This window comes from Haliotis cracherodii, unplaced genomic scaffold (assembly GCF_022045235.1).
Source record: "Haliotis cracherodii isolate W230 unplaced genomic scaffold, xgHalCrac1.p SCAF_24, whole genome shotgun sequence".
NCBI lineage: Eukaryota > Metazoa > Mollusca > Gastropoda > Lepetellida > Haliotidae > Haliotis > Haliotis cracherodii.
The window spans coordinates 2,612,128-2,618,276 of NW_027266280.1; the positions used below are offsets into that span (position 1 = coordinate 2,612,128).

The window sequence follows — 6,149 nt, forward strand, 5'->3', positions numbered from 1 at the left end:
GATCCACGATGATGAATTAAAGGGCTCACCGATTACCATACTGTTAAACATGACTGAAAGATGTATACCGTATTCGACGTAATAAGCGCCCAGGGCGCTCTCAAAATTAGAAATTGGGGGTTCTTATTAGAATATTATTTTGGTGGGCGCTTATTAGGGCGGGGCGCTTATTACATCGAATACGGTATTTCCATAACGCTGCAGCTGATCCCCCTTTTCCTCAATCTGATTCACATCTTCAAAGTAGACATTAATTCATCAGCTCGTCATCGAGCCTTTTCTATTCGTCCTTCATTATGGCAAGGCAACCATGCAGTAGTTGTGCCGCCCTTTTGAAAGAATCCTGCAGGAATAATTTGTTATTTTACATACGTCTGGCATCTAAAATATACCCAAGATACAGTTGAGAGTGTTCAATCATACTGTATAATACTGTAAGTCAAGATGTGTTTTCAGTAACATCTAGAATATATATGATATATGGGGAAAATATACGTGAATCATTTGGCAACGATTTGAAAATTCTTTTAGCTATGCCCGTTTCGGGCTTTCTTCCCACATTAAGTTGACACGCCGCAATATAACTGGAATAATGTTAAAAGCAGCGTTAAACCCACCTCACTCACTGTCCAAAAAATGGGAACGAGAAGGTACACATGTGTTGCCGTTGGTCATGAATGCGACAGCAAGTTCTACTTTTATAAAGTTCAGCCGGCACACTGTCCTCACATCAAACAGACCATACTACACCCTACATGGAAATCAATCCCTTCACTGAGATCCCCTCCAACAACACAAGACACACTGTGGGTTGGACCATGTAACTTGTGTCTTGTAATACTTCAGACACTGCTGACAGTTGGCTTGTAGTGTGTTGACAGAACCTGACCTATACTCTCCCCAAAAAGAAACACATAAATCGGTCAACTTGGGTCACGCAATTTTGGGGGAATGTTAATTTGGAAGTCTGTAGACATGTAGTCTTCATCAAAGTAACGTGATTCATCAGAAAGCCAAACGTTGCCGGTCTTCAGCAACCCATGCTTGCCGTGAGAGGCGACTATTCTTGTTGTAAGACTAACATGATCGGGTGTTTGGTTGATGTATGTCATCGTATCCCAATTGCGTAGATCGATGCGGATGATGTTAGTCACTGTATTGTCTGGTCCAGACTCGAATATTTACAGACCGCCATCACATTGTTGTAATATTGCTGAGTGTAAAACAACAAACAAGCAAGCCAAACACGTTGCCAGTGTTGCTTCAGTGGTGGTCCAAGATCTGCCACTTCTTGGCCAATCTTGTGTGGAATTGTAGTGCTGATCTCCTTCCCAAAGAAGATAAATGGTGATCTGGTGAGCGTTGAAGTCAGGTGCAACTGCTGACTTGAACTCCCCTGCCTAAAAGCTCCGATGGTGATGTTTCTATTTCCAGTGTGTTTGATCCATGGATCAAACAGTGGTTAGTAAATGTTTGAATGCAATGTGGTTCTAAATAGGCAGTATCCCTGCTCACGATTCCACAGGTGGGTATTGCATACAGTACATGACATTTTCAAACAAATTCACACCACCTCACACAGAAATTCATGACAGTTTAAAATTGAGCATTTTGACTCACTGATGGCAAAAATGTTACAATATCACACAATTTCGGAAAAATAATTGAAATTGACTCTTTTTCCATACCACCTATTTTTGGGGGAGAGCATATTATCTGAGAGCAAATTGAAAAAAGAAAATATGCAGTAATGTCCAAATAATGTCACAGGATCCTGTCACGTTCAAGGGACGCAACCATGCATATCAAAATACAAGACAACCTTGACGGTACACGCCGTTTATAACACACTACACGCAGTAGTAGATGGTACTCATCCTAGTCGGCATGAAGGAGGTACCCTGAAAAGAAACTGTACACTCCACCTCGTAGCGTAGGGCTGCCGTTCGACACTGAACATTCGACACTCACATTGTCCCCCACATTGACGTGGAATATAGAGGTTTCCGTACCTTTAACATAAGTTTCAGTGATAGACAGATAGTTCATCGCATGGCCTTGTTTCATGATTTGATAGTCTTCAACACCAGCACTCTCCGACTCCAGGGCAAGTGTAAACATGTACATTCCTGAAAGATTAGTACCACAATTGCAACAAGAAAGTAGTTCTGGAAGCTATAAGCATACGTAAAGGACGGACATGGCTTTCAAACCAATGTTTCAATGCGACCTATCAGTACAGATACATACTGTAGGTCAAAATGAAAACAAAACATCCATTCGTTGCCATACTTCAGCAACGCTTGTTTACAGGACTGCTTGTTTACCTGATACAGGAATGTTTGTTTACCTGTTACAGGAACGCTTCTTTACATGATGCAGGAATGTTTGTTTACCTGTTACAGGAACGTTTGTTTACATGATACAGGAACGCTTGTTTACCTGTTACAGGAACATTTGTGCTTGTTTACCAGACACAGGACTGCTTGTTTACCTGATACAGGAACGCTTGTTTACCAGACACAGGAACGCTTGTTTACCTGTTACAGGAACATTTGTGCTTGTTTACCAGACACAGGACTGCTTGTTTAGCTGATACAGGAACGCTTGTTTACCAGACACAGGACTGCTTGTTTACCTGATACAGGAATGCTTGTTTACCTGATACAGGAACGCTTGTTTACCTGTTACAGGAACATTTGTGCTTGTTTACCAGACACAGGACTGCTTGTTTACCTGATGCAGGAACGCTTGTTTATCTGATACAGGAATGCTTGTTTACCTGATACAGGAACGCTTGTTTACCTGATACAGGAATGCTTGTTTACCTGATACAGGAACGCTTGTTTACCTGTTACAGGAACGCTTGTTTACCTGTTACAGGAACATTTGTGCTTGTTTACCAGACACAGGACTGCTTGTTTACCTGATACAGGAACGCTTGTTTACCTGATACAGGACTGCTTGTTTACCTGATACAGGACTGCTTGTTTACCTGATACAGGAACGCTTGTTTACCTGATACAGGAACGCTTGTTTACTTGTTACAGGAATGCTTGTTTACCAGACACAGGACTGCTTGTTTACCTGATACAGGAACGTTTGTTTACCTGTTACAGGAACGCTTGTTTACCTGTTACAGGAACATTTGTGCTTGTTTACCAGACACAGGAACGCTTGTTTACCTGATACAGGAACGCTTGTTTACCTGATACAGGACTGCTAGTTTACCTGATACAGGACTGCTAGTTTACCTGATACAGGAACGCTTGTTTACCTGATACAGGAACGCTTGTTTACCTGATACAGGACTGCTAGTTTACCTGATACAGGAACGCTTGTTTACCTGTTACAGGAACGCTTGTTTACCTGTTACAGGAACGCTTGTTTACCAGACACAGGAAACGCTTGTTTACCTGATACAGGAACGCTTGTTTACCTGATACAGGACTGCTTGTTTACCTGATACAGGAACGCTTGTGTACCTGATACAGGAACGCTTGTTTACCTGATACAGGAACGCTTGTTTACCTGTTACAGGAATGCTTGTTTACCAGACACAGGACTGCTAGTTTTCCTGATACAGGAACACTTGTTTACCTGATACAGGAACGCTTGTTTACCTGATACAGGAACGCTTGTTTACATGTTACAGGAACATTTGTGCTTGTTTACCAGACACAGGAATGCTTGTTTACCTGATACAGGAACGCTTGTTTACCTGATACAGGAACGCTTGTTTACCTGTTACAGGAACATTTGTGCTTGTTTACCAGACACAGGAACTCTTGTTTACCTGACACAGGAATGTTTGTTTTCCTGATACATGAATGCTTGTTTACCTGATACAGGAACGCTTGTTTACCTGTTACAGGAACATTTGTGCTTGTTTACCAGACACAGGACTGCTTGTTTACCTGATACAGGAACGCTTGTTTACCTGTTACAGGAACATTTGTGCTTGTTTACCAGACACAGGAACGCTTGTTTACCTGATGCAGGAACGCTTGTTTACCTGTTACAGGAATGCTTGTTTACCTGATACAGGAACGCTTGTTTACCTGTTACAGGATCGCTGTTTACCTGATACAGGAGCGCTTGTGCTTGTTTACGCGATACAGGACCGTTTGTTTACTTGTTTCATGAACGCTTGTTCACCTGATACAGGAGCACGGAATACCCCGGAGTATTGATTGTATCCTCCTCTAATGTTGTTCTTCACGTCGTCAAATTTGATGGTGCTCTTTGTAGCACATTTCCTTGGCGTTCTCAAGAATGCAGTGAAATATTAATAGAAGGTAGGATGTGTGTTCTAAGTGGCAATGACATGATGTAGAAATGTCCCCCTTACGTCCACTGTTAATGTACAATTTGATTTGTTTGATTTGTTTGATTGTTTAAGGCCGCACTCAGCAATATTCCAGACATGACGGTGGTTTGCAAATAATCGAGTCTGGACCAGAAAATCCAGTGATTGACATGAGCATCGATCCACGCAATTTGGATACGATGACATGCATCAACCAAGTCAGCGGGCCTGACCACCCGATCCGGTTAGTCGCCTCTTATGACAAGCATAGTCACCTTTTACAGCAAGCATGGGTTGCTAACTGGTTGGTGATGTCCAATATCTGTGTGGTCTGTTTCTGCACAACAGCCTCCAGATCCCCGACACGCTTGGCCAGGCCCTCAAAAGTCTCCTCGTTGTGCTGTGAGACCAAGGGAGAAATTAGCGCCCTCACGGAGATCCCCTCCGCCAACACAAGGAACACTATACCCAGGACCATGTCGCTTCTGTGTTACAATACTTCTGTCCATATTGCTCGCACTGTGTGAGATTGTGCAGATTGCATCAGAGCTCCAGATAAGCTTTTGGTGTTGTGAGTATTTTACCCATGCATTTTAAAATCATTGGGTATCAGTAATTCTATCTGGGTATTCAAATTTCTGTTACCCACTAGTTTTTACACATGTGGGTATTTAAGTTAAATATTTAAAAACACTTTTCATCTAGTCCCTGCAAACTGGTGTCGTGTGGGTTCGAGAGCTTTATAGGACTCAAAGAAAGTGTGATGGCAAATGATCATGATGTAACTGTCATCGTGGAGTTCGGCAAGGTTGACGGAATGCCCGTTTATAATTTCAAAATAAATTGCTGATTTGCAAATCAAATACGCAGGGTTACTTCACAATATTTTTATGATATGCACGTTCTATTTTTGTAGCTTATCTTTAATGTTCGTTGCTTATTTGATATGCTTGGATTATATTTTACTGCATATTTCTGCATTTCTGATGCGTATTTCACGCACATACGCAGCTTATCTGGAGCTCTGTGTTACAATACTTCTGTCAATATTGCTCGCACTGTGTGAGATTGTGCAGATTGCATGTATTATGTTGGTGAGAACGACTGCATGTGTGAGATTGTGCAGATTGCATGTATTATGTTGGTGGGAACGGACACCTGTCCCGAGATGTACGTTTATCTTGGTAGATTATCCAATCTGGTGAGGGAGAGGTCAGTTATGTCATATTTAGTAGATTCCTCTGAATGTCTTAACCAGACCTTTGGGACTGTAAGCTTGATTTAAAAACTTAACTGTAAGCAAAATGTGTCATGATAGTTGTCACTGTCGAACGGTTCCTTGACATCCGCATCTGTGTTGGTTGCCATTCTGCATATGCAGCAACATTTTCACTCAACTCAAATTTCACTGGGTACTGCAGCATGTGCATTATTTGTGTTGTGTTCAGGCGATTGATTCTCAACCATGTAGTACCGCTATTTGGGGTTTTGACCCAACCTTCAGTTTGGTAACGTTTCTTTTCTCGTTGGTTTAGCATGGCAAAGCATCACGCAGCCTAGCGACGCATCATGCATAGTTCCTCTGAATGCTTACCATGAACAAACTACTGGATCGTAACATCCTACATACATTGTCATCAAGACATACACAAAAACAGTCTTTTCTCATATACTCCTTGATGAAAATCTAAATAACTTTACGAACCTACATACCCACTGTGTCAGGCCATGTGGTGAAACCCACGAGCAAGGGTATGGTGCTGACAAACCCAGAAACTTTATCAGGGTCAAACAAATATCTGATAAAATGACGGCACTAACTACAAAGTGCTAATATGAC

At 41.9% G+C, this 6,149-nt stretch overlaps 1 pseudogene; it reads right to left on the bottom strand.

Moving 5' to 3' along the window:
* Positions 1-1,878: 1,878 nt before the first annotated feature.
* LOC139472343 (complement C1q-like protein 4) lies at positions 1,879-4,787 on the bottom strand (annotated as a pseudogene).
* Between the last annotated feature and the right edge of the window lie 1,362 nt (positions 4,788-6,149).